We start from the raw sequence: 21,858 nt of genomic DNA, 5'->3' as shown, positions 1-21,858 counted from the left end.
AACTTAAGAAGAAGATCGGTGTTACGAGAATCATCATACGTACTGAATTAGATCTTCTTTCCAAGCTGGGATAAGGATTTGGTCTTCTTTGATTGCCTTCTTCTATGCACAGAACTTGATGCTGAAGAAGTCGAAGAGGAAGATGGAGAAGAAGACGGTGATCCATGATGTTTGCGAGGATGTTGATGAGACTGCCTTTGATAGCATCGCCCACGAGAATGGTGTGAACTCCCATCTAATGAAGAAGAAGAAAACGTTCTTGATGAAGAAGAACTTAACGACACCTCTTTGATTGTTTTGAGACTGATCGGCCTCTTTCCTTCTTCACACTATTCTTCTTATTAGTCTCCATATTTGAGAGTTGCTAACGAATCAATTGATTTTCCTCCCTAAGGCTTTCTATTGCTTTCAAAAGAGTGCTCTACTCTCCCACATGGTTTGTGGGTAGCTTGTGTCTCCATGTGGATGAGTATGATTATGAAAACAAGCAAATGCAAAGAGTAAAGTCACACTACAGATGTAACTAAAGAAAATACTAATTGCCAGTACTACCAGTGTGGGGGGTATAGGATAGAACTTGGCTTTGATACCACTGTAAGCGCCCCGTACAACGTGGTATGCTTAAAAATTAATATTACCGTTTATTTTCGATGGTTATTCCACACATAAAATAGATGAATAACAAAACTAACTTCAAATAACTCAATGCTGAAATTAATTACAACACATGTCCATAAGATAGCAATACATATTGGAAGTAAAGTTGAGAGACATATAATGGAGCCAGATTGAGGGTTGAAGATAGGCAACCTCCCCAAGATGGAAATTTATTTCTATTCAATCAAAGTACTTTAGGATTGAGTTCAGTTACAATCAACCTGAGAGTGAAAAAGAAGTAATCTTCACTCTCACAGACCATGCAAAAGTCTATGCTAATGAACATACAAAAACAAGTATGCAAATGCATTTTCTTACAATACATAGATAGTGAGAAGCCCGAATAGGAGAGAGAGTAATCAACCTTCTTGTTGATGTAGAGTTGTACAATGGCTGCAACTTTGTAATTGATCCAAAGATGAAGGGAAAAGAGACTTTATAAAGCTGAAATTGGAGTAATAAGAGAGCTGAAACCTCATTTACAGACTTGCTGCAATAATGGACAGTATGGGAAAAGGTGGAAGATGGAGTAGTTACATCATGTGGAAGCGTTGATAGAGAGGTAGGGGTTGTCCCCAAGTGGTGTGGGCTAGAATTGAGATAAGATGGTTGTCTACTCATATGTTGACCTCTTTTTACATGTGAGTTTTTCAGATTGCTTGCTTAGAGAAGTGAGATGCTTGTGGCTTTGCTTGATAAAGACCTTGTGTGGTTACCTTTGTGCTTCTTCATGTAGCTTCGTCCTTGTTGTCCTAGCTCTTTTTCTCGTCCTTTCTCTTGTTGGTTGCTTCTTGGCTCTTGGTCTTTGCTAATTGGCGTGACTGCTCGCTCTTTCACAACTTTGTTGATGTGGACTTGATGCTCTTTGACTCTAATGCTTGATGCCTGGTGATTGAGGTTTACTTTCTTTAGTGCCTTTGATGCATTATGTGTGGATGTCATGCTTCGCAATGCGTTCATATCATGCGTTTGTGCTTTTGGCATACTGAGGATAGTGATTTGTGTATCTATGCTTTACTTTGTGAGATGCTTTGGATGTGTATAAACATGTGTACCTTTTTTGTGTTTGCTCGAGGATGTAACTCTTTCCCAAGGAGTGTGCTCATGCACTAGGTGCTTCTTGTCACGATGAGAAGGTCTTACTAACAAGATTTTGTTTTGCTTTGTTAGCAATGTCTAATTTCATACAAGATTGAACTTTTTATTTTACTTAATGCAAGCTTTTTGTTAGTTTAATATACTATGAGGAAGTCGGGAAGGTCTTTGCGCATGATAATGATTCATGGTGAGTGTCTAGCTTCGGTACAAGTGAGGAGATGAGGGTTATGCAATAAAAACAGTTGGAAAATACGAGTCCATATGAACACCCCTTACAAGAGTTTCTTTATACCAATCAAGGTAACCTTAGGGTTTTCAAGCTCCTCAACAAACTCTGATCACATAATGAATATCGCCTAATTACCTCCTAATAAGAGCCAAGTTTGCTCTGATACCATGTTAAGAAACATGAGTACCCTGGAGAGAAGCAAGACTCCTGCAAATGCTCCTCTCCTACTCACGAAATCCCTCCAATCTGCTCTCTGCTACCTCCTGCAAAAAGCTATTGGTCTCGCCGAGGCCCGCATCCAAGGTGCATGCGGCAGAACCTGAGATAAAATCCAGTCCCGCCCGTATCTGCTCTATCCTGCTCCAGATCTCAGGGTCGTGTATGAGGCTGTTCAGAATCCTAGTGCTCACATGCATGTCTTGCCTCCAGGGGTTCTCCAAGGACAAAATAATCAGAGCATGATCAGCGAAAGCGGTGCCAATCATACCCCCGCGACTGCAAGCCCTCTCATCCACATAGAATCTATCAAATCGAGAGAGGTTGGAGCTGGTGCTCCTCCTATTGGACCACGAGAAGCACAGGCTCTCGGGGCTGCGCCCAAACGCTGGCAAATGCCAAGGGTCCTGTCCCCTGAGTGCCAGGATCAACTCCTCCCATGTCTCTACGCCTAAGGCTATAGTCGTGCCTCCTCTGAGTCTGTCCTCTGCTGACTCAATCATGTTTAAGTCTCCAACCATGCACCAAACGTCAGCCTAAGGATGGTCCTGACGAACTGTACTCCAGTAGGTGGCTCTACCTGCTACAACGTTCGGGGCATAAACATTGAGGAAGCCCACACCGCCCTCTCCGATCCTAATGGTAACCCACTATGCTCGCCCACTGACTATGACACCTGAGCCAGCCCTGATGGCAAGAGTTGCTCACTAACAGAAATACAAACTCCTTCCTACATCCCAGAGGGGCCGAAAGAGGGAGACCAAAAAGTGTGACTCCTACCTGGTAAAATCTTCCCACAGCGACAGGTACGCCCCTCCGAAAGATGGTGCTCCTGAAGAAAGAGAATATTGATGGGTCTCCCAACTGTAGCTCTATGTAGCTCTCCTCTGTGGATGCCTTGCCTCTGAAAGCAATGAGGCCCCCCCAAACCCTAAATGTTTCGTGAGGCTATCCACATATCAATATATGTGGGAGGCAGACCTATCGGAACTGCCCTCCACTGGAAGAGTCTTGGGCGTGGGTTTCGACGGAAGTAATCACAATCGGTCCTAGGGCGAAGTCGCACCAAGTGGATGCGGATTCTGTCCTCCATGTGTCACCGCTTTGTCCGAGCGCAAGAGTAGGCATACTCTAAATTTCATCGATCACAATGAAAGTATCTATAAGAGGGAAGGAACAAGATGTTGATTTAAACATGATTAAGACAAGAGAGAGAAGAAGAGAGAGATCAGTGTCAGGGCTTTTTTGTATTTAATATGGTACAAAAAGGTGACATGGATGTCCATACATGCTTGGACCCTTGGTCAGCCCCAAAGGGGTTGACCTCTGGCTCCTTACATAACTTCTACTGAACTTCTACTAATAACCGAGGATGAAAAACTGATAAATGAACTGCTTCCTTTAACTGATTTATGACTAAATGCTTATATATGATACTGAGGTTCAGGTCGGCCAGTACCAGCAACTGTTGACCTGTTCTGTGGACAAATAATCATGCTAAAAATTCCTTTTATTGATGTGCTTGACTTAGTGCTGCCCACATCTTTTGCCATGCCTTTAGCCCCTGCCTACCTATTGCTTGGGCATCCAAGCTGCTGCTGCCGACATTCCCCTTCAACCATATCACTTCATCCCTTCCATCTCTTGCACCCATACTTAAGCTTTCTCTAGCTTTCCGAAAGCTTCATCTCCCTCTCCTATGGTCTCAAGCTTTCCATGAAAGCTTTATTATGAGTTTTTCTTTTCTTTTTCCTCTTCTTTCCACTTTTTTCTTGAGTCTTGTATGCTCTCAAGCTTTCCATGAAAGCTTCATGTAAGCTCTATTATGAGTTTTTCTTTTCTTTCCCCTTTCTTTGTCTTCCTTCCCCTCTTTTCTTAATCTTCTATGCTCTCAAGCTTTCCATGAAAGCTTTATCTGCCGACAGGGTGCCAAGCCCTCCTAGTGATGATGATGATGATTATGATGGTGATAATGCTGAAGATGATGATGGTGCTGATGGTTCTGCTGATGTTGATACTATTGATAGTGTTGATGCTGATGCTACTGATGGTAATGAAGATTAGGACATTGATGATGATGGTGACATAACTGTTGTCCCAACTAATGGATTAAATCAAGGATAAGGCTGTTCAGGCTACAGATTAGCCATGGCACAGGCATGCACGTGACATCCCCTCCTGCTAAACTTGATGGCGGGGTGGAGCCTCTGTCATCCTTCCTCTAGGACTACTGATTTTGACTTCGACCTTCTAACTTTGATTTTGACTAATATTTTTGTCTGAACACCTTCCACTTCTGATCTCTACTTCCAAGAATTGCTGAAGAACTTAGCATCTGTTCCACTGCTATCCCCATGCCTGCTATCCTTTACCCTTAACACAGCGGTGGGTCACTTGCCGGAACAGATCTTGCCTATTGCTAAGTCTGAATGCTTTGGTACCAATGTTAAATGCGTGAAAGCCTTGCTATACGGATCCACAACCCTAAGCGTGATTAAGAACAAGATGCTGATTTAAACATGATTAACATAGAGAGAGAAGAAGAGAGAGAGATTGGTGTTAGGGTTTTTGTGTATTTAATATGGTACAAAAAGGTTGCTAAATGGATGTACATGATTGAGCCCTTGGTCAGCCCCAACGGGGTTGACCTCTGGCCCCTTACATAACTTATGCCGATGACTACAATGATGGAATGATGAATGAACTGACTTGCTTGGACTGACTTATGGCTGAATGCTTATATATCATGCTAGAGTGCTGGTCGGCCAGCAAAACTATTGTCGGCAGCACTTGGACAAGAAAATCCATGTTTTTCTTTATTAAATGCTGCGCTTTACTGATGTGACACCACACTATGCTGGCCTGCAATTTAGTTGCTACCGACTTCTGCCTGGGACCTTCGACTACCTGCCTGACAGCCCACCTATAGTCAACCGACCCAAGCCCCGTGCCTCCATGATGGTGCTTATCATGATCATGATGCTGATGGTGATGATGATGATGATGCTATGGCTGATCATGATGCTACCGCTGATATTGATGATGATTCTGATTCTGATGATGTTGATGATGACACTGATGATGTCCTACATGCTGTCCTAACTGATGGATTAATCAGGGATTAGACTGTTCACGGTGGAGATTAGCAGCCATGGCACGGTCATGCACGTGACAATTAAACGTTTCAAAAATGGTTTTAAAACACGTTTTGAAAAGGGAACTTTGTGTAACTCTGACCCACTAGAGGTGATCTGAAATCCTCCTCAGATGTCCCTAATCTCAATTAGTAGACCTCTAATTCTTGGCCCTTTTGGGTCCAAATATCTCGTGATGCAATCTTACATGCACTAGAGGATGTTCATTGGTGTTGGTTTACATTGTACCAAGGTGATGGCCAGATGGGCGAGAGAGAGAGAGAGAGAGAGAGAGAGAGAGAGAGAGAGAGAGATATTAAGCGTCTACTAAAGACCCAATGGGCCTATGAGACCAAAGTGATACAATAATGTCCATGGCATATCGCATCATGGAATGGAAAATAAACATAAACATAGCTATCTCACTGGGGTGATACAAAACTGTCCATGCAAACTCATCATGGAATACTAAGAACATAGAAACATGAGAGAGAGACAGAGAGAGAGACAGAGAGAGAGAGAGAGAGAAAGAAAGAAAGATTTTATTAACGTCTTCCAAAAGACCGAACTCGGCCTATGAGACAAATCGGAGTACCTGTATGGGGTATCCTCTGTCATCCCAACAAAATGAAAAAGTACTGAACTAAAAAGCTGAATCTAGGTGTGCAATAAGTACAATGAGTGGTGAAGGGGGTGGAGCTCTACTACTAGGAGAATGCAAAGCTATATGCATGGAGTATACAATCATGAAAAATCTGGCAAGGTAGACTGGTAGTGTACACTTGATTGGTAGGATGAGAGAATATTGCTACATCACTTGGAGATCCTTGGTATAGGTAGGCTAGAGAGTCAGATCCTCAAGTTTTAAACCAGGGAGAGGATTTGGATAGGGCCATTTTGACCTATAGAGGAGTCCCTAAACCTATCACCCTAGATGCACTCCCCGTATTTGTGAAAGGACGGTCCCTTAGTCATAAACGCTACACTAGGAGACCTTTGGTATCGCATTAAGGCTCTTTTTTGGAGACAATTTGGAGATCCAACTGGGAGAGACACATCTCCATGTTCTGGTTCCTCAAGCATTGTAGACTCCTCCCCCCCCAACCTTCCCTCACATTGTGCCGCCAGAGATGGGAGCTGCACCGATAGTGACAGAGGCTCTATTCCAGACAGTGACATACTGGCATAGGCTATGGAAGCTTCCACTAGATAGATACCCCCGGCTAACCCTGGAGTCCTTGAGATAGCCGACACTCGAGGGAGATACAGAGTGCTAGTATGCACAGGTAGGCACTTGGTTTGGCATGCACGGTATGCATATGGAGGCACCCCCCCCGTTCCAATACAGCATAGAGGCCCGTCATTTGCTCTCAGCCGCACAGAGCGGAACAGGGTTATCAGGAAGGACATTGTCAGACTAGATACTCAGAGGACATGGAGTTCACCTAGTCGTCCACACTGGGGACAAAGATGGCCTTCTACAGAGATCACCTCCTATGCCTAACAGAGGATGGTTTCATCATCCGCCCATGCTACATGGACACACACCTATCTTTTGGGGTGAGATAAGTAATTGGCCAGATCCACACCTCATCCCACCATGTGACAGTGGAGACTCCCAGATATGGGCCTAGGGCAGCCGCACCAGAGGACAGGATATACTAGCTCAGTCACATAGAGCCCGAGACAGAGGATCATTACGTATGCCGATGCCTTGTATACTATGAGATTCGAGGGAGGTTCCACTCCCTCTTCCGAGCTGGGTTCGGACCACTTTCCAAGATCATGGACTTCTTGGATCAAAGATGCCTGGGACTTTTTCTTCTAGAGCTCCGTAGACACACAGAGTCCTTAATGAGATCCAAATCAGCTATACTTGCTCGAGGACCAAAACACAGAGCTCTCACCGACTTCTTCTGAAACCGGCATCTAGTAGAAACCAAAGGGTGGTAGACTAGCAGTCACCCAATCCAATTGTAGTCCAGCCAATAAAACAATTATATGGGAGCTAGAGTGCTCCAACACATGAAAGATAATAACACCTATTGGCCCCAAAACTGGCCTCTGTCGGTATTTCTTTATTCAACTTCAATGGAAAAGTTTAAATGATTACAACATGGCCATTCATGGCTCGTATGTCTGCAAGTCCAATCTGCCAATCCTCTGGACCTCTTAGCATAGTGGTTACACACAGCTGTGTCCCAAGAACACCACACTGTTATCTGCTCTAATCTGCTAACTCAGTGCATCCATGAGGCCTTGAATATGCATCTGACTGAACCATGCACATAGCCACAAACTCAGCCATGAAAACAGTCCACAAACTCTTCCAAATCAGTCCACAATCTTGCCTTGTTTCCACCCTCTGAACTGCCAAACCCTTCCTCTCACAAGGGGCCAGAGAAACGACTCCGGAACAGTCACGAGCCAGTGAAAAAAGAGACCCAATATGTCACCTCCTGCAATCCCACCTGCTCACAAAGAGAGAGAGAAATTTACAGTCCTTGTGTCGCTTTTTACAAGAGAGAAAAGACGCGAGGAAAAGCCTTGTTCAGTCCTGCCCTCTTGTCTTGCAGCCGGGAGAGAGCACACCTGTGAATGAACCTAATGTCCAGCCTTGTACTCCCTCCTACAGTCCACGCTTCTATGTCCAGCATTGTTTATATGAGCAACAGTTCAGCTGACAGTCAGCTTCTTGCCAAAAGCAAAGGAGAGAAGAAGCTTCTGTAGGCGCCTGTTTTCTCTGCAGCACAGCAGCCAGTTTTGTCCTCCAAAAGCCAAAGAAAGAGACAGAAAAGATGGCCTGTGTCTCTGCCCTGTAGCGCAGCACAGCAGCCAGCTTCAGTCTCCAAAAAGCATGCGTAAGGAGTTATTAAGCTGCCCTTGTAGCCTCAGTAGCACAGCCCGCCTGCAGTCCTTCCAAAAAGCAACCTATAACCAGCAGCGCACAGCCCTTGTAGCTGTTTTCCCAGGCCAGAATCCAGCGCTGTCCGCCAGCCCCTTTTCCCAAAAAGCAAGAGATAGAAAGAGACGTGTCCACCCTCCAAAAGTGTTGAAGCCTCCAAAGTTAGCCTAGGGACCACCAAAGGTTATAGAACCTTTAAAACTTTAATTCTTGGCCACTTAAGGTTATAGAACCTTTTAATCTTTAATTCTCTGTCCCCTTCACACATGGGATTGTCCACACATGTTTCCTTTTTGTCCGGCCACCCAAGTATGAACATTTAAACATATAACTTGCTCACCGACCACCATGCTCATACTTATGCTGCACCAATTTCAGAGGGTCATAACATACCCCCCTCTTGAAAAATGGCAAGCGTCCTTGATTGCATTCTGGTGATACAGCAAGACATCCAAAGCGGAACCACACTGATAACGAAGGCTGCCCAATACAGTAAGTGTTGGTCATGTCCACTCTTGGCTAGTTCAAGTGTGAACCCAGCTTACTCACAGGCACTTTTTCCCTGTGACTGTACACAGGTTTTTTCCCCGTGTGAACACACTTATGTGTGTTGGGCACTTTGCCCTAGGCCTTTTAGTTCTCACTTGTACTTTCATTTCATATCATTATTGAGTACATCTTTTCCAGCACTCTCACGTTTCTCTGTGCTTGAGGTTGTGTGTGTGTGTGTGTGTGTGTGTGTGTGTGTGTGTGTGTGTGCACAGGCTAGCTTCCCTCCTACCGAACATTGGTATCAAAGCTTGGTTAGGGTTAGGGTTAGGGTTAGCATTAGGGTTTGCCCCTTGCTGCCCTACAGAGCTTGAGATTCAGCCTATTGCATTAGGGTTTGCAGCATTAAGGTTTTTGCTGTTTAGGGTTAGGGTTTTGCCCTCAGCCACCCTGCAACCGCCGCCGCTCTATCCGTACGACGTTCTATACCGGCACCGCCATCGTCGCCGTACTGTACTGCAGTCGCGTCCTCAGCTGCACGACGCCGCCGCTGCCCCTGTGCGCCACCGTCGGCTGTAGCGATCAGATCTGCGCCGCCCGTCATCAGATCTGCGCCTGCCTCGACGCCATCGCCGCCACCTGCGCCTTCCGCCCTGTGCGCCATAGCCTATGCCTACCGCCTTGTGCGCCGCCGCCTCTGCCGTCGCCCTCACAGGCAACTGCCGCCTGCGCCGCCATACGACACCCTGCCATCGCCACCCTGTATCGTGCCCCGTACAGCCACCCTATACCGCCGTACGATCGTACCTGTACCTGAACCGTACGACTATACCTGTGTACCTGCTCTACACTGCCCAAAGCAACTTCAGATCCAAAATTGGCAAGATTTGAGGGATTTGCAATTTTCTGACCTGAAATTGCACATTTTGCCTATTAAGAATTGGGGCTTTTCACCATTGAGCCTCCAATTGCAACATTGGCATTGATTTCAGCAGATTTGGTGCATAATTGCACTAGAAATATGGGGATTTTGTAGAAATTGACTTGATTTTGCAGAAATTGGCACTATTTGCAGGCAATTTTGGGTATTACAGGCACATTTGGTTGGCATTGGGGCATTTCCCCCCATTTTTGGGCATTCCAGCATTTGGTAGAGGTGACAATCGCATTAGCAGATTTACAGGATTTGCGCACTTGCAGCTCTACAGGTGTCAGCTGATTGTGTTTTTCACGGCACATGTATACATTTGTGGTTTGCTGCAGTATATGTATGCCATTGTGGACACTTTGACAGATTTGCATCATCGTGCAGTACACTTGCAGATTTGGGACATGTATATGTATTTCTCGTGGTGAAGGAGTTCCCTTTCACTCCATTGGTTATTCTGCTATTTATATCCCACATTCTTACGGTTTTGCTGGGCATGGCCTACTCTTGGTAACTAGTGATAGATTTGTTGTGCTAACATGGCCAGTAGTAATAATGACCTCTTTGGAATGCTATCTCAAGAGGACAAGCTCAATGGGGACAACTACCCTATGTATTCAGGTTGCAATGAGGCTCGTGTAGCTTACCTTCGGGGCAAGCTTGAGACTGACCGCATGCTTGAAGGTGACTCTATCGATCAGTACCTTACGCATGTGAAGGACCTACATTAACATTGATGAGGTCTTGACAGATAGCTATCTTGTTCAAACAGTTTTGCGCAACTTGCCCGACTCTTATTAGACATTTGGCACCACTTTGCGGTTGTTGGCTAGCAATGCACCTAATGCAGTAACTTTTGACAACCTTGTGACTCTCTTGCTCAGTGAAGAGCAATCTCGTTCCAACAGGAACAACATGATGTCTGTTGAGTCAGCAATGGCTGCTCCCTTTCGTGTGAATAGATCTGGGCCTAAACCTAGCCCATCGGATCCTACGCCTTGATGTAGGGGCTTTTGAGGATAGTTTCACGGGAGGGACATCATCTTCTACTGTGAGACGCATCAGGCTCCTGGACAGTCCATGCCACATGTTAGTGGATACCGATGGAAGACAACTTGTAGACAGGAGACTCGTTCACAGCATAGAGGACGGGGCTCAGGAGGAGTGGCAGTATTGTTTAGAGAGGAGCTGCAGCCACTGATACATATAGTCTGCAGAGATGAGCAGGCTAGGTACATGTGGGTTAGACTGAGGGAGAACACGGGCAGATATCTCTACATTGCTATATGCTATTTTGCTCCTGGTACATCAGTGTATGCATCACCTAGCGGGCAGTCTCCCTTTTCTATTTTGGATGAAAACATTTGGGAGTTCTCCAGGGATGGTGACATCATTCTCCTGGGGGACTTCAATGCCAGGACCGCCCATAACCAGACAGTATTTTATGATACCTCAGAGGAGGTGTTGAGGGAGCTTGATGTTAGGGATATGGGCCTATCTAGACTCTCACAGGATGAGGAACATACTGTGTATGGGCGGTATTTGATACACATTGGGACTGCACATGGATTGGCCATCCTGAATGGCCTACAGAGATTCCCGACAGCGGGCGGTTTCACTAGCTTTCCACATCGGCATGGTGCTAGTACAGTGGACTATGTTATGGCTCAGCCCAATCTCATTCCCTCTTTTCAGGATTTTATGGTAGGCACTAGGCCGGTTGGAGTAGCAATGGATCATGCTATCTTGTCCTTCACTCTCACATTTCTGTTCAGCACAGCTCCATTGGGACAGGTCTCCACACACACTCGTTATACCTTTACGAGGGAGACTGACACCGTGTACACGGATGAGATATACAGACGCTTATGTGCCGAAGAGCCGGGACGGCCATTAGATGACCTTACCTTGGCACAGCTAGCACATATGAGGGAGTGCATGCCGGAGATTAGGGCAGCCAGAGAAAAAGGGAAGCTAGCATTTTACAGAGGAGGCAGAGTGGTGATACTAGAGAGACGCACCACCTCACGGTGCGAGACCTATGGGACCAGTCTTCTGAGACTTGCAGTATGGAACTGCAACGGAGCATTGAGACTGGATGTGGGGGCCTTTGAGGACAGCTTCAGAGATAGGGACATCATCTTCTACTCGAAGACACATCAGGCCCCACGCAGCACATTACCAAGAGTGGCGAGATACAGATGGGAGACGACTTGTAGACAGGAGGCCCATTCGAAGCATGGTGGTCGCGGATCTGGAGGAGTTGCACTTCTTTTTAGAGAGGAGCTTCAGCCACTCATCCATGTTATGCGCCGTGATGAAAGCGCGAGGTACATGTGGGTCAGAGTGAGGGCAGATGAGGGTAGACCCCTATACATTGCTATATGTTACTTTCCACCCAGCACATCTCATTATGCAGCGCCCAAGGGGCAATCTCCATATATGATTCTAGAGGACATATGGGAGTTCTCCAAGGAGGGAGATGTTATCATACTTGGGGACTTTAATGCTCGAACGGCTCAGTACCAGACCTCCTTCTTTGACGCTTCGAAGGAGATGTTGAGAGAGATAGATGTGGAGGAGATGTGTTTGACCCGGAGATCACAGGATGAGGTGGAGTGGACTGAGTATGGGAGATACCTCTTGGAGATGGGGACTCCACATGGGCTGGCCATTTTAAATGGCCTAGAGAGGTATCCACTTGCCAGTGGCTTTACTTGATTTCCACACAGACATGGGGCCAGCACAGTGGATTATGTTTTAGCCTAGCCAACCTTCATCCCGAGTATCCAGGATTTTGCGATTGGCCCCAGGCCCATCGGAGTTACGGTGGATCATGCACTTCTCTCCTTTACGGTGGATTTCCCCTACAGTACCTGCCAGGTTGGGCAGTCCTCCTATCACCCAAGATATACCTTCTGTAGAGAGACTGATGGAGTATACACCGCAGAGATCTACAGCTTGTTGAGTGGAGGATCCACAGAGGCCATTAGCAGAGCTCACACAGATCCTAACAAAGGCTTTACATATAGCTGCAGCGACGGCCTTCCCATACACGCAGCCCACAGTACGACCACGTCCTGGGAGCATGCCCCAGAATAGTTGGTATGATGATGACTGTAGGGAGCTCAGAGCCCGACTACAGAGAGAGGTGGCCACAGGTGTTACTACATATAGACAGTCACACATCATCTTCCCATCCCTCATTCGGCGGAAGAAGAGAGCATTCTTAGCTCGGCTGGAGAGAGACATCTATCAGTTGTTTTTGAGTCAGGATTCTGGGGAGGCCTGGAGATTGCTTAGAGAGCACCCCCCGCCTCTGGCCATTACCTCTCCAGATACATGGGGCGAGTATGCAGCCTCCCTCTACACAGTACCAAAGCAGCCCCACCACTTCCGAACCCTCCAGAGCCTTGTCCACCCACTTCTACCTTCTTCACAGCAGAGATGGTGAGGAGGGCCATCAACAGATTGCATACAAGGAGGGCACAGGATCATGAGGGCATTGTAGCCGAGCATTTCATACATGCTAGAGATATGATTGTAGACTTGCTAGCTCTCATGTTTAATAGAGCCATGTGTGAGGGGTTTACTGGTACTTGGAGTACTTCCACGATTGTGCCGGTACTCAAGTCTGGAGATCCGAGCCTGCCGACTAACTACCGCACCATTATGATTGGTCACTCACTGGCCAAGCTATATGCCTCTATTCTTGAGCAGGAGTTGAGCAGATGGGCAGAGAGACAAGGGGTCCGAGCTCAAGAACAGGCCGGTTTCAGGAGGAGATTCGCTACTTTGGATCATATCTTTACCCTCAGGGCTATCATTGAGGAGGGCAGAGCACATGGGAGGAGGATCTACTGTGGCTTTGTGGATTTCCGCAAGGCCTTTGACACAGTGCCCAGAGCTAGACTAATGCGCAGGCTACAAGACTTGGCGGTTCCATGTGAGCTCATTTGGGGTATTATGGTACTTTATGAGACAGTAGTTGGGCAGGTGCGGACTTCAGAGGGTCTCTCCCAGCCAGTACACTCCACTATAGGGGTGAAACAGGGCTGCCCGCTCTCTCCGACTCTATTTGGACTAAACATTGATGAGATCTCTGATTATATTGGGACACGAGGGTACAGAGGAGCCCAGTTGGCTGGCACTTGGATACCTCTGCTCTTATATGCTGATGATATTGTGCTTATAGCAGACTCACCAGAGGGTATGCCGAGGCACTTGGATACTTTACATGCTTATGCACAGGACAGTGGGCTCTCTATTAACCTTGGTAAGACCAAGGTTATGGTGTTTAACACTACAGCTTAGTGGGTTTGGAGATCAGCGCCTATTTTCACATATGGGCAGGAGACAGTGGAGTATGTTGACTCATACACATATCTTGGAGTGGTGTTCATTGGGCCCACATTTTCCATGAGGGGGGCAGCAGAGGCCAGATTGACTAGAGGATATGCAGCACTAGGAGGTCTAGAGAGGATGTGCTCACAGGTACAGTTTCAGCAGCCACGCACTAAGCTGTGGCTTTTTGACACGCTGGTCACATCGGCTATGCTATATGGAGTACAGATCTGGGGGCCTAGCCTAGATCGTCACAGTCGATCAGGATGCACATACGATGGATGGAGATCGATGGAGAGACCACTTGTGTCCATGATCTCCACGATGATTCAGGCTAAGACCTCAATACCCCATGAGATTATTAGAGCCGAGATGGGAGCACCACCGATCGTAGTCGAGGCTCTTGCCAGATCAGTGTCCTTCATTCTGGGAGCTTCCCCGACACCGGTATGCACGACTTGCTTTAGAGTCCTCTCATCAGCTAGCCATGGAGGGAGACACTTCATGTTGGTATGCGCAGATAGCATCCTGGTTTGAGCTCCACGGGTTTAGTTTAGACAGACTTCCACCCTTCCAGTACTCTCTGGAGGCACCCTCTCTCACCTTGACACATTCTGAGATTAGTAGTCATCAGACAGGACCTCAGAATGTTGGACACAAGGAGGACATGGCTAGAGCCCTCACAGGAGTTGGGGACGAAGATGGCTTTCTATAGAGACCATCTTCTCCACACCACTGAGGATGGCTTTATACTTAGACCGAGCTACATGGATACCCATCTGTCTCATGGATTGAGGTGCGCCATTGGGCAGATCCGCACCTCTTCGCATCAGTTAGAGATAGAGACAGGCAGATTTAGAGGCATACCTCGAGGGGACAGGATTTGTCAGATTTGTTGGATAGAGCCAGAGACGGAGGAGCACTACATCTGTCGCTGCACAGCATATTATGAGATTCGAGGGCGCTACCATTGCCTTTTCAGAGAGGGATTTGGACCACTGGCTAGAGTCATGGACTATTGTGATCAGCGATGCTTGGGCTTTTATCTCCTGGAGATCCGCAGGCTCAGAGAGTCCATTATCAGGAGCAGACGCCCGACTGGCAGGGAGTCCACACAGAGACAAATTACTAACTTCTTTAGAGGGACTACCCCGGGAGGACACACAGCCGACAGCCCAGCAGTGGGCACCCCATGGAACTCTAGTTGAGAGAGCTATCCAGTTGGGCAAATCTAGACGCCCGAGGGTTTGCGGATCCTCACGTCGGAGACGATGCCTATACCGGAGGATTCAAAGCATCATTGCGAGGCATCGGGCTCGTCCGACCAGGCATCTCACTATGGCAGATATCCAGGCCATCCGGCAGAGACCCATGCTAGAGCTCCTAGGATGATTACGACTCCAGCCATATACTGTTGTACTCACTGTCACTTTTGTACTCCCCCATATTCATGTATTCATGTATCCATGTACTCATGTACCCCATTTTGACTAGTAGCATTAGCTTCCCACTCTCCCTAGTTGCTGCTTCCGGATGCCCCCTACTGATGTATTGTGGGGCTAGATACTTACCTTCAGTTCTTTCTTTTCTTTTCCAGACAGTGTATCAGATGTCACATGGTTGTAACTTTGGTCTCATAGGTCACTTCGGCCTTTTGAAGACGTTAATATAACATTTCATTTCTCTCTCTCTCTCTCTCTCTCTCTCTCTCTCTCTCTCTCTCTCTCTCTTCCCAGATGTTATCCATTAGGAGCTCCTAGTACCTTACTTTTCCTCATAGTTGTTGTTGCAGTTTCAGTTAGTTGTTTAGTTGTTTTAGCTTTTCTTACACAGACATTGTATCGGATCCACCAATTGTTGTAACCTTTTTGGTCTCATAGGTCATTTTGGCCTTTTGAGGACGTTAATATATCATTTCATTTCTCTCTCTCTCAGCCGTTCGCTACTGCCGCCCATTAGCCCCTCCGCTCGCACTGTGCGCCCGCTACCCATCACCCCCTGTTTCACCTCACCTGTTGTGCCCAGCACACCCCACCATCTCTCTCTTTCCATCTCTCTGTTCGCCGCCCGCTGTTTGCTACTGCCGCCCACTAGCCCCTCCGCCTCGCTGCACTGCTGGCACTATGCTGGCCCGTCTGCCTGTCTAGTAGCGGCCCTTTTCCCATCCACCCCTACCCTTCCTCAGGCCCCCAAGGCAGCAACATAACTCTCTCTCTCTCTCTCTCTCTCTCTCTCTCTCTATCCTCCCTGCCTGTGGGAAGGGCTGCAGAGTAATCTCGAGGAATGGCCCCGAGTCTCCAAGAGAAACTTGAGGCCCTCGAGACGGCAATGAAGGCACTAATCAAGGAGAACAAGAAGACATCCGATTCCAACCTCAATGAGGTGGAGAACAAACTACACCGGCACATCATGGCCCTCGAAGCACGGATCACGGACCTTGAACAAGAGAACATAGCACTCAAGGAGGAGGTGAGTGCATTGAAAGTGGAACTGGTAGCCGTCAAGAACACCGAGAAGGAAGAAGGGGAGATCAATAACAACACTCTCACGGCCATCAAAGAAGAGATCTCCAAGGAGATCACAAAGGACATCGAGGGAAAACTCGAAGCCAAGCAGTCAGGATGGGTTGAGGTGGTGAAGAAGAACATCCGTAAAGAAGTGAGGGAGGAGACTCGAAGGGAAGAACATCAAATCATTCACACCACCATTGAGGAGGAGAAGATGAGGCATGCCCGCCGCCTCAACATTCAAGTCACAGGTATAGCCGAGACACCCAACTCCACTCCCGAGAAAGATGGACAGCTTCTATGCATGAAGCTAGGCTATAGGGAAGAGGACCCTCTCCCCTTCACCAAAGCATGGAGAGCCGGAAAAGACTCAACACGCAAGCGAGCCCTTGTCCTACAGTTTGCAGGAGAGACGGAGAGGGTCACCTTCATGAGGAAGAGGGTCATACTACGAGGCTTAGAGGGAGCTCCTATTTTCTTGGATGATGATCTCACGAGGATGCAGCTAGAGCATAGGAGAGCTTGCATGCCACGAGTCTTACACGCGAGGAGAGAAGGCAAGAAGGCCTTCTATCGAGATGGTCGGGTCATCATTGATGGCCAGCCCATGGATTAGCAGTTTGGGGCCTATGGGACACAAACCAGGCCACTGACAGAGATACACATGGCAGTATGGAACTGTAATGGTTCACTATGGGTGCAGCCTGGATGACTGGAGCATGTTATGGTGATGAGAGACATCATACTTCTGACAGAGACACATCAGAGCCCAGAGAGAGGGCTACCTCGAGTAGAGGGATTCCAGTGGGAGTCAGCATACAGGAGGACCACACGCCAGGGTACCTCGAGAGGGACGGGGTATAACCGGTCTATGGACACATAAAGCGGTAATTCATTCACAAATAACCTGGACTTACTCAGACACACAATCACAGAATCCTCGCTCCCTCGCTCAACAACACATTGGCCCCGAAGTCCGGCGCCCCTTGCGGTATTTCTTTATTGTTAAAAAGTTGGAGAATACAAAGCACGAGTGCAACAGAGCACTCTACTTGCACCAGCTGAGTTTTACAAATTCTGGGAGAAATTTGCTAGCATAACAGCACTAAAACTGTTCCATAACATCTCAGAATGAGTCCCAACTGACAGGCTCACTTCCATAGACATCAGACTACCCAATGGAGTCCAAAACATCACAATTCAGCTTGCTGTAATTTTCTGCACAGACCTATTTTCAGCTCTATTTTCAGCCCAAATTAACCCTTGTATTGTCCTGGAAGACTTTAGCAAAGTCCTACTGCATTCTGGCGTCAACCGGGCAACATAACAGCCCAAAAACAGCACCTAAACAGTGCTGAACAGCGTTGTATTGAAGAGGTTATTACCCTCTTCCGTCCCTGCTTTGGTGTAGGAACTAACTACACCGGTTCCTGTTCAAGGAGGCAACTAGCCTCTGCATATAAGCATGAAATTCACACAATTGTACCTGATTTTATCTGATGAGAGCATTACCATAGTCTGCAAGAGAGAGAGAGAGAGAGAGAGAGAGAGAGAGAGAGGCTGTGGGGAGCAAGCTCAACCCTCAGTACATGAGTTGCAGGGCAAGGGAGTGCACCACAATAGCTCTTAACCTGCAACAATCCACCATAATGGCTGCAAATGAGCCTCATTCAGCCCAAAATCCCACGCTTCCCTCTTCCCAGTGTGGAAAATGCACATAAATTTGACACTTGGCACATTTTTAAGCCTTTTCCACATGCAATCTTCCAAGCTAAAAATCTCATGACTTGTTCACATTCTCACAACAGTCCTTTGCCAGCTTTTGGTCCCCTTGACATTCCGCACAAACTGACGCGAACACTTTTCAATTCCGACACTGCCCAAAATAGCAGTTTCCTAGATTTTAGGGATGATGTCATCTGCATTCCTTCTGGTCTCCTGACCATCTTTGACCACTATGGTCACTTCAGAATTTGCTTAGAATTCAAGATACATTCACATTTCAGTGGCGGCCACTTACTAGTGTAAACCGGCCTATGCCCTCATTCAGTGCCCGTGTCCTGGACACTGTCATTCATCTTTCAGTGCAGTTCTCAGGCTTAGCCAACCACTGGTCCAAAGTCCCACTGGCTGACCCATTCTGACATTGCAATGGCCCAAACCCTTCCAAGAGATCTCGGGGGAAAACAACAGCAACCAAAGAGAAAGAAAAGAAAAATACATATATATTTATAAAGAAATGTAAATAATGAAAACAACTGCAAAAAGTTTCACCTCCTGGTGACATACCCCCCTCTTGAAAGAAGCAAGCGACCTCGATTGCAAGTCCACATGCAAACGGATGACACAGGACGATCACAAGATTCCCCAGGTGATTAGTGTCATCGCATGTATCTCCTGCCAACAGATGACACGGGGCGATGATAGGAATTCCCCACTACCATTTGTGCCATCGCAGGTTCAAGCCTTTCAAATACATGTTTCCGGATGTAACACAGGGCGATAGCATATATCTTGTACTATTAGTGTCACAACATGTAAATCATTCATTTGAAGCGTAACAGATACAACTTCAAAGCACTGAAAGTCCATTCATTCATTTATTGACAAGAAATGTCAAAACTGTACATTGCCAAACATATGATACAAGTGTACAGGTCATTCAAAATTCAGGTTCAAAAAGCAGAAATAACTGGGATAGTCTCTCCTTTCAGCTTCACATCCAGAACATGAGTCTTGTCCCTATGTACAATTGTGATTTTCCTGTTGAAAGCATCCAACACTGCATGTTTCCTATGACACCATGGAATTCCCAACAGGACATCACATCCTTCCAAGGGCATGATAAGAAACTCCTCTGTGTCGACATAACTCTGTATATGCATGCGAAGTTTGCCAAGTATGGGAGTGACAGGAACTGAATGCCCAGGGCATGCCAAATCAGCCTGTCCAACTGGTCCCATCTCTTCAGCACGAATTCCTAACTTGGCTGCCAATGCAGGTGAAATAAAGTTTGCTCGAGCACCAGGGTCAAAGAAAATCAACACTGTAGCATCTCTAATTTTACCCCATGCTCTGCACAATTCTGTCGCATCATCACATGGCTGGTCACCAACCATGTCAGGTATCAATCATGCACTCGGCATTGTCTTCTTCTTGGGTGGCCCTTGTTTATCCTCCGCATCTTTTGCTGGCTGTTGTGGACATTTTGCAGCCATATGCCCTTTCTGTTCACAGATGAAACATTTCCCAGCTTGCATCAATGCCTTTCTCTCTTCAAATGACTTGCCATACAGTGGCCTCTTCTGTGCTTTGCCTTGAGGTTCCTTCTTCACTGTGCTCTTGAAACCACCTGAACCTCCCTGAAGCAATGCATTAGCCATGTTTGCATTCTCAATTAGTTGAGTCATGTTGGAAACATTGGTCTTAATACAGTAATCCCTGATCTCTTTGGGCAAACCACAGCAGTACTTCTCTATTTGTTCTGACAATGGCACTGTCCTGTAAGAAGTTACTGGCAAGAGTGCATCCCAAAACTTCTTATTGTACTCTTCTAGATTTGCACAATTAGCTGCATCCAGTTTGTGCCATGCTGTCATCACATCCACTTCAAAGGTGTTTGTCAGCCATGCAAAAGAGAACTACTGCTTGAATTGGACCCATGTAGCAGGTGCCTGTCCTTGCATCAACAGTGAGGTCCACCACTGCAATGCGTTAGCTTTCAAGAAAGTAGCAGCCTTCCGCACCTTAGAAGACTCTGTGAAGTTGCCTCCAGTGAATGCTGCATCAAACTGCTGAATGAAAGTCAGCGCTTTCAATTTGTCCTGCATCCCACTGAAAGTCTCAAACTTCACTGCTTGACCACCTTCTTTGTAATCCTTTTACTGCTCTTGGGGGTCAAGTAATCATAGACCGGCGGCTGTAAGAATGGTAAATCCTTCTGCACTTTCTCTGCACCAATCCTTGCTGCCCTTTGTCCACTAGGCTGAGAAAATTCAGCCACATTAAAAGGTGCTGCAGGCATCAAAACTGGACTGAAATGTGTCTGAAGTCCAGGCTGCACACCTATGTTGGCATAAAGAGGGTTCACAAATTCTGTAGGCATCAGTCCTGGTGACCCTCTTGGCATCAAACCTGGCAAAGCTGTGGGCGGTCTAGCCATGGTCTGGAAAATAGACCCACCACCAAAATAACCAGGTTGGGCAGCAACCAAAGGAGGAATGGTCGACAGAACCATTTGTGCATTACTGCCTTGACCATTAACTGCCTGATCCTGTACCTGTGTAACATGCTGCACTGGATCAGCTGCCACTGCTGGTGTTTGCTCTACATGCTGTGGCATCCTTGGCACTTGTTCCTGTGCCCTCTCAACTGCATGCTGAGATGATTCAGCCTGGGAATCCCCTGTCCTTGACTGCAAATATCTCTTCATCCTAGGATTCTTCACCAGTTGTTCAAAGGTACCAACGATGCTCAGGAGCTGCGCATGAAATAAATCCTCTTGTTCCTGTTCTTCTATTGACATGGCTGGCTGTGACAATGGCTGTGTCCGCTCAGATGCTGACACCCTGGCACCTGTCATCTCTCTACGGTGTCGGCGGGTAGAAGAGGAACTCTCTTCTACTAAGAGCTTTCCTTTTTCCTTATCTGCCATGCTGTCTACTGAGCCCTCAAAGGAATCCTGTATCCAAAGAAAGAGACCATACTCTTTCTCACCTGTAATCAGTTGTACCTCACTATGTGTGTCTCTTGTTCACCCAATCCAATCCGTGTCCCGGCTCTTGCAGAAAAGAGGACCCTATCCCGGCAATGGAACCATATAACCGGTCTATGGACCCATAAAGCGGTAATTCATTCACAAATAACCTGGACTTACTCAGACACACAATCACAGAATCCTCGCTCCCTCGCTCAAGAACACATTGGCCCCGAAGTCCGGCGCCCCTTGTGGTATTTCTTTATTGTTAAAAAGTTGGAGAATACAAAGCACGAGTGCAACATAGCACTCTACTTGCACCAGCTGAGTTTTACAAATTCTGGGAGAAATTTGCTAGCATAACAGCAAAAACTGTTCCATAACATCTCAGAATGAGTCCCAACTGACAGGCTCACTTCCATAGACATCAGACTACCCAATGGAGTCCAAAACATCACAATTCAGCTTGCTGTAATTTTCTGCACAGACCTGTTTTCAGCTCTGTTTTCAGCCCAAATTAACCCTTGTATTGTCCTGGAAGACTTTAGCAAAGTCCTACTGCATTCTGGCATCAACCAGGCAACATAACAGCCCAAAAACAGCACCTAAACAGTGCTGAAACAGCGTTGTATTGAAGAGGTTATTACCCTCTTCC

General features: G+C 46.9%; 1 protein-coding gene and 1 pseudogene across 1 annotated transcript in view; both read right to left on the bottom strand.

The window, feature by feature from the left end:
• LOC147625679 (putative plastid-lipid-associated protein 13, chloroplastic) overlaps positions 1–21,858 on the bottom strand; it is a 62,170-nt gene that overhangs the window by 16,013 nt on the left and 24,299 nt on the right. The gene's annotated exons all lie outside the window — the stretch shown is intronic.
• LOC147625680 (uncharacterized) lies at positions 18,759–21,161 on the bottom strand (annotated as a pseudogene).

This window comes from Cibotium barometz, chromosome 23 (assembly GCF_041138505.1).
Source record: "Cibotium barometz isolate CiBa-2024 chromosome 23, ASM4113850v1, whole genome shotgun sequence".
In the NCBI taxonomy this organism is placed as follows: domain Eukaryota; kingdom Viridiplantae; phylum Streptophyta; class Polypodiopsida; order Cyatheales; family Cibotiaceae; genus Cibotium; species Cibotium barometz.
The sequence above is the reverse complement of the archived record's forward strand: the minus strand, read 5'-3'. Positions and strand labels throughout refer to the sequence as shown.